The sequence below is a fragment of the Pholcus phalangioides genome, unplaced genomic scaffold, assembly GCF_987345545.1.
Source record: "Pholcus phalangioides strain wild (caught in Gottingen) unplaced genomic scaffold, Ppha-v1.0 ptg000003l_1, whole genome shotgun sequence".
In the NCBI taxonomy this organism is placed as follows: Eukaryota; Metazoa; Arthropoda; class Arachnida; order Araneae; family Pholcidae; genus Pholcus; species Pholcus phalangioides.
This window is the reverse complement of record NW_028301596.1, coordinates 21,309,859-21,317,555: the sequence shown is the minus strand read 5'-3', so window position 1 is coordinate 21,317,555 and position 7,697 is coordinate 21,309,859.

Sequence of the window (7,697 nt, the reverse complement as noted above, 5' to 3'; positions counted from 1 at the left end):
CTAGTGGATGGAGGAAAAAAGTAGAGGCAGATATAAAAAGTCTGAGATATATAAACCACATAGTTTTTATGCTCAATGTGCCAATGCCTCAATTATATTTAGAAATATTCTTTTTTTAACTATTATCCATCCAAAATTCGCATTCAAAAAATTTTAAAACTAAAAAAATTATTTCACAAAACTGAATGTACTTATTTATTTTTGGATAGTGAAAATTATTATTTTTCCATTTATAAGAGGTAAATATTCTTTGTCAAAAGTTTGTTAACAGTAAATGCCAAGTTTTGAAAGTTTTATATGCAGAAAAAATGTTTTAAAATTTTGTAAAACCACCTATCCCACTGTGCTATACTTCCCTACTCTCTACTACCACGTACTAGAAATGGGTATTCTCAAATTTCTCTACATAGAGAACATGCGTGGCTCCAGGACGATGCGCTGGGAGGGGCGAATTGTGCGTTAGTTTGATTGTCCCGTATTTCGCTGGACAGGACAAATTTTCAAATATTTTCCGGCATTTAGGAGGGACAATCGTTCCTATCCACCCCGCTGGATCCGCACCTGAGCGAAGGTAGACATCTTTAGCTATGAATCTAGCGGAGGTAGGAGGCATCTTCAGCTGCAAATGAAGCCTAATCAGACATCTTCAGCTGCCAATGCAGCGGATTCAGGCGTATCCAGGGTGATGTGGCAGTAAAACGGCTAATTTTTTTTGGTGCATTGGATCATTCCGTATTTTAAAGTAAAGGTCATTTTTACACCATATCATTCGGCTCTTGGGAGGGGCGATCACCACCCCCTCCCCCCCCCCACGGATCCGCACTTGATAGAAAAAATATTTTAAGAGAAAAATACGGGCAACGTCAACATCATGATGAAAACCTAATGTAGCGTGCTAATTAATCGTACACTCTGAATTTTATAGGTCTCTGATTTGCATAATTCCAGAGATTTACTTCCGTGCAGGAATCTCAATCGACAAAAATTTGAAATTAGTTTTTTTTTTTTTTTCCTGTACCAGAAAAATACTCCTTTGTGAGAATAACTTTTTGGCAAAAACCACATTAAAATATACCAATTCCTTCAATTTTTATGAATTTTTAAACTATTTAAGAATTTACGGGACACACTGTACTTCTAAAGTCAACGATTGTAGAGATATCTGCTGATTAAACAATTTGAATTATTCTTTGTATCTATTTCCTATATACAGTATAAAGTTGATTCACGTTCGAAACAAGAAAAAAAAATGGAAGTATTCCATACGAAGGGAAAAGGGTATGACAGTTTTTTTTTTGTCGTATTGAAAGCACATACATGGCTGCACATGAAACTAGAAAATGTTGAACTCTAAATATTTTCTTGTTTTGGTGTGGGTTTTTTTTTTTTGAATTGTGAAATACACTTTCAGATCTTTTCTCAGAACGAGTTTGTTTGAAAATGATTTTTCTTTTTCCTTAGTCTTTCCAGCAAGTGGTGCCTTGAGGGAATACACACACTACCATACTTACTATACTATACGTGGTTAACTTTTTCCTTTGCCGATGGAAGATCTCGAAGGTATCGAAGAAAACACCAGCAACAAAAAGAAAATGTCCTGTGCACCCGATAAGGTGCTTTACTGCTCCCGGCAAGAAAAAGAAATAATTTCACGGTTTTTTTTTGTTTTTTTGTTAGAATTTGAACTTTCTTTTGTGGAGAAAAACAGAAAAATCAAAAGGAGAAAAAGAAATTCGAGAGCAAATTTTCTCCAATGAGATAAGGTAAACCTTTTACTATTTCGTTGAAATATTTGTTTATTTCGCTCTATTCAATTTTTTTTTTCGTTGAGTTTTTCAATCGAATTATGGAAGAAAGAAGCTCGGATAAAGCAGATATATTGAGAAAGCAGAATATAATCAACAGAAATCACAGATTTAACAAAATATTGTTCAGATTTTTAACGTGTGAAGCACGGGCTCGATTAAAATATCAATTTTTCACAAGTCCGTTTATAGGTGAATTTAGTACCTGCAAATCAATAATTTCATATGCATAGACCTGTGTGTGTGTGGCACTCATGAATGTGTTATACACACACAGATATATATACATACACAACTCATCCTTGGCTGACCATACGTCACGTATTTCCCGGGACATTGTCGTGCTATTTTCATGTAATTATTCTTTATAGGAATGTCCCGTTTTTTATGTATTTTCAACGATGCTTTCTTGAGTTTTTATTCTTCATTAAAATCAAGGATTGAAATTATTTTCCACCTCATAAATTATATCATTATAATTGCAACTATGAATAAGAATATATATTCACCTCACATATTTGTCATGTTGTAAACTTTTTATTTCGTGGAATTCATTTTAGTCCTCTGCAGTTTGCAGTAATGCTTCATTTTCCGCCAATAGTGATTTTTTAGTGATTTATGCAATAGGTGGCAGATTTTCTTATCTTTCGCATCATTTTTGGCGATGTCATGCCCATGTCTTGTATTTTCCCGTGTGTTCGGAATCCCAACTTCCTGTATTTTTCTCAAGGAAATGTGGTCAGCCTAATTCATCCGGCTTGAAACCAGATCGCGCCAATAGAATCGTCAATTTGGAATCAAAACTTTAACAATTGAATGAACTCAGCCAAGAATGATTCAAGATGGTACGAGTTTTCCGTCATTCCACCATTTATCGTTAAAATATGTCTAACTTTTCGAAACTGAAGTGACACGTCTAATTTGTGAGTGCAATGAAAAATTGAATAAATTATTTCGACGTTCAGTCGTGACCCCGACAAAACCCTGCCAATTTTTGTTAATGCTCCGAAATCCTTCTATCTCGATGTTGCGAAATATATTCTGTATAGAATATGTTCAATATTCATAAAGTGATTTTAACACATTTACTCGACAACATTATCAGGTAAATTGAAACGATTTAGCAAATTATATCGCCAAGGTCAACGACGAATTTTTATTCGTAACTTCAACAGATCATATATCTAAGAGAGGTAGCATAAACTTTTTTTTTGTATATATCTCAGATATTTTAATCCGGTGCCAGAAAATTGCATGTAGGGGAAACTGTTATACCGTGACTATATTAAACCTTGAAAAACTTGAAATAGTATTGATGGCATTGCATATTTTAGCTGATGTTTTTGGAATGCAATAGATTAGAAATACGGTAAAACCTGTCTTCAAAGACTTCCCATTCTTTCCCGTTAAACACCGGTTTCCGCTTAATAAAGATTCAATTGGCATAATATGCAAAATTATGTAACGATCTCGGATGTAATTGAAATAAAATAAAAATTAATTAATTAAAAATAAAGTAAATTATTTAAATATATATAAATAAAGTAAAAAATTTACATTTTTTTTTTTTTACTTTATCTTATATATAAATGTGAAAGTGTGTAGGTATGTTTGTCCTTTATTACCAATCTACACTTTTAGACTGATCGTCACCAAATTTTGCATACATACCAAACAGGACCGGGATTGAACCATAGGCCACTTTAAAATTTCGTCAAAGCTGGGCAAATGCCCGAAATGGGCCCAACTTTCCTGAGTTTTTTTTAATTCGAATATCTCCGTGAATGTTGCACTAAGAAACGTGGAATTTTTTAGTTAGAATCGGGAGAGACAGGGCAACAACTTTCTAATTTGGTTTATGGGAGCAAAGGGACTGTATAAAAAGGGGTTTTTTTATTTTAATAACTACACAACCCCTGACAACATTAATGGCATACCCGAGTACTACGTGTTATTTGGAAACTTTTTCTAACTGGAAATATGCCTCTGGGATCAAAGATTCGCCAATAAAACATCATGCATGCTATTGCCTATGCACCTTGTATGTAAAATAACATGCACTGACTGACTGATCCATCATCGCCGAGTCAAAACCGCTGAAGCTATAAATATGAAATTTTATTACTTGTCTCATTTCATGATGCAAAGACTCACTAAGAAGGGATTTTTCAAAATTCGATCCCTAAGGGGGATCGTAGGGGGTTCAAAGGTAATAATGTGGCAATCATCGCTGAGCCGAAACCGATGAAGCTATAAATATGAACTTTTATCAGTAGTGTTATTTTTAATGTAGAGACTCACTGAGGAAGGATTTTATTCAAAATTCAATCTCTAAAGGGATCGGGGGGGGGGGTGTTCATAGTGGGGCAATCATCGCTGAGTCCAAACCACTATGAATATGAAATTTGGTCAACATTATATTTTTTAATATAGAGACTTAAGGGATTTCTGGAAATTCAACCCCAAAGAGTGTCGCGAGGGGTTTGAATTTTATATGGGGGAAATCATTGCTGAGCGATTTCCAGATCAACACGAGCCAAATACACGCGAACGACGCCGCGAATAATAGCTAGTTTACCATATTTACAAATACGAAACAATGATTATGCATAATAACCGCCAAATATGATGAATTTAGTACGATGTATCATGTTTACCAATGACGCTTGGGTATTCAGCTTAATCGCCGGTAGAAGTCATAAAATTAGGAAAACTTTATCAGTTACCATAATGGTCAGCAGTTATGCATAATATAACCGGATTTATCACATTTACCGTGACCTCATTTCGTTTAGTTTCAGCTTTCACTTCTCTTCGAGTCTCTCAGCAGAGGGTAGGCAGACCTTCAACACGATACTTACATAACATGAAAATTCAGAAGACACTTGCTATTTTCACCTAAACATATGGAAGCCAGGTAGCAGCACCAGTGACGCGAAACAAGCATAACTCTAACAAAATAAATACGTTAGGAGCCACGAATACACACCCACAAACACATACCTTTGCATGCATGAAATAAGAATGTACTCGTGATTAGGTTTTACTTTTCTTGCAGATCTCTTGAAACGTCTAAAAATTTTAAGAATGCCTTTGTGGCTTTTCGAGATGAGAGAATTCTGTTGCATATCATCCATTCGTTTCGAAACGTCTGAACTTCAGCATTATGTATGTGTGTGTGTTTCGAGTGAAACTAATACCTACATGGGGAATGCGTGCGTGTGTTTTTGCGATATACGACGAAACGAGGGTTCATCGAAGAGAAAACCAGCGATGCATCGATGGATGGCGAGGAATAAATTTCACACTTTACTGACTTTTCCGTAGACAAATCTCGAGATCTATGGGTATGAATTCTTCGTCTCAGAAAAATAAATAAATGTTGCCTGTCTCTTTGACACAAAGAAAACGTAGAAGCGAAAAGAATCGGAAGCGCAGCGCCTCGCAGTCACTTTGGGTCTTGGAAAAAAAAATCGAGAATAAAAATAGAGTTTCGGGACAAGTTATGACAGGGTAGGCCATCTTGAAACTCAACCGAAGAATTCGTCATACTTTAGAGCTAGTGAGATGAGGAGCCACACCGGAGAAGAAACAAATTTGCATTGACTGACAAAAGAAACATTCGCTTTTAAAATGAACAAGTCTACGTTTTTCGAAGTGAATGAATCCCTGAGGTATGTGACATTAGAATCATCGTAACATGTAGCCCAACTTCAGGCACCTTAATATAAAAAAGAGCGGACTCGTCATCCATCTTTGAGAAGGTTTGTCGCTTCAAGAGTGATTGCCCCAGAAAATGATGGTGATAGTGCATACATACATACAAAATGTAGCCCTCGGAGTCATTTGACATGGTCTGCAACCTCAACCCTTACTTTGTAAAAATGAACCAAGTGACACATTCCCAGATCACTTCAGTGAACCGCGCCATATTTACAGATCAGCAGCAGCAGCAGCAGAGATTAAGCAGCCATTGGCATATTTCCAGACTACTTAAGTGGCCCGCGGCATAGTTCAAGATCATTCAAGCTTCCCGCAACACATTTTTAAACCAATAAAGTGGTCACACACTCTCCAAAAGATTGAGGGCCCTTAACGTAAAATGTGGGCACGGTAGCTCTGTTCCAGGCATCTATAAAGGAGAGTGAACTCGTCTGCCTTCGAACAAAGAACTAGTTTGCCGCTTCAAGTGATGCCTCGGAAATAGTTGGAAAAAAATTTTCGTGGTTATTTTCGTGATAACTTCAACCGTTTATAATAAAGTAGCTGTTACCCGCGGCTTCACTCACGTGGATTTGGTAATCTGAAAATGACTCGGCGATGATCCCCCATATAATATTTGAACTCCTTATGACCCCGTTGGGGAGACCCTCATATCTCCGTATTGAAGTTGCTCAGAAACTTGAAACTTGGCATATTCAGAGTATTTTACAAGTTCAATTAAACCTCTGAATTTCATTTGGTTAAATCATTCGTAGTTAATCAGGCATTTAAACTCAAAATTACGTTATTTCGACACTGACTGTGACTGACTCACTGACGGTCATCACAAATCCTACGCATTTCCAGCAGCCCTAGAAACATGAAATTTGGTATGAAAGTTGTGTTTTTTTAGGATACAAAGCAAGTAAACGTTAAAAAATCCGGAAAATTCCTCTCAGTATCGGAAATAAGGGAAAATTCGGGACATTACCAATTGCCGCCAAAAAGCCAAATGGTTACAAGATTGCCAACTATAGTTGAAATTGTTTAAAATATGTGCGAAGACGGGAAAAAATGGTTTTTACATACTGTATATCGACAGTGGTGTTGGTTTAGTGCTGTGTCAATATATAAATTTAGTGTTAAATTCGAAAACAAAAATTTCATTTATTATAGTACTATTATGATGCCGCTGTGGTGGTCGAGTGGTTATAGTGCCGGACTCGTGATGCGAGGATCCGGGTTCGAACCCCACAGTGGTGGTCGGCTGAAGTTGGTTTTCTGTGGTTCCCAACTTCAAGGCGCAAATGCGAGCCGATCTCCCCGTTAAAAAGTCTCGCCACAGAGAGCAACAGTCCTACAACGGTAAATCATTCAACCATAACACTTCACTTCACTCATAGTTAGTAAAACTGGGGGCAGATGACAGCACTACACATAACAAGCATTACACAGAAACAAACTTGACGTCAGGTTGCACTACACGTACACGCACATTAACGCATGTACCAATTCGTTGGGGGGGTTCCGCGAGGGGGGAGGGTGCAATTGTGGTGTAGCAGTAGTAGGTAGGGGCTCGGGGATCCATGATGTTCTTAAGTCAGCCACCTCGTTGGGCAATTTGCCTGTTGTGGCGTTGTATTTGTATTTGTATGTATTTTCCTAAAATCACCCATTTTCGATAGAAAAAACGATTTAATTTTTATTCTAATTTTGTTCCATGGACAAAGACGAATCCAAAGAACGTACAGGAAATATTTTTTGCTTGTGAATTTCTCGGATGATTCATCTCTAAAGAAGGGCAAAAATAATGAAAATCAATCTGAATTCGGCCGGTAAAATGTTAAAATGTACAGTATTTGTTATGCACGACAAAAATATGAGATGAACATACACAATAATTGTGTGATTATAACTGCGACAAAAAATCATTTTTTGCCACAGTTATCATAATACAATAATAAGTTATGCGTATTACCTTTGTCCACGACTTTAGTAAATATAACAATGAGTGCCCAAGAAAATTAGTAGAATAAGAGAAGGGCGGCAAAATTTGTATAACCCTCAATAAATCCCCATTTGCCCAGACAGGTAGGGATTAGATTAGTGAGTGACCAAAAAAAAAAAAGTGACCTAGAGAGTTTGCAAGCACGTAAGTGAGCAAAATAATGACTTGAAGAATTACCTACA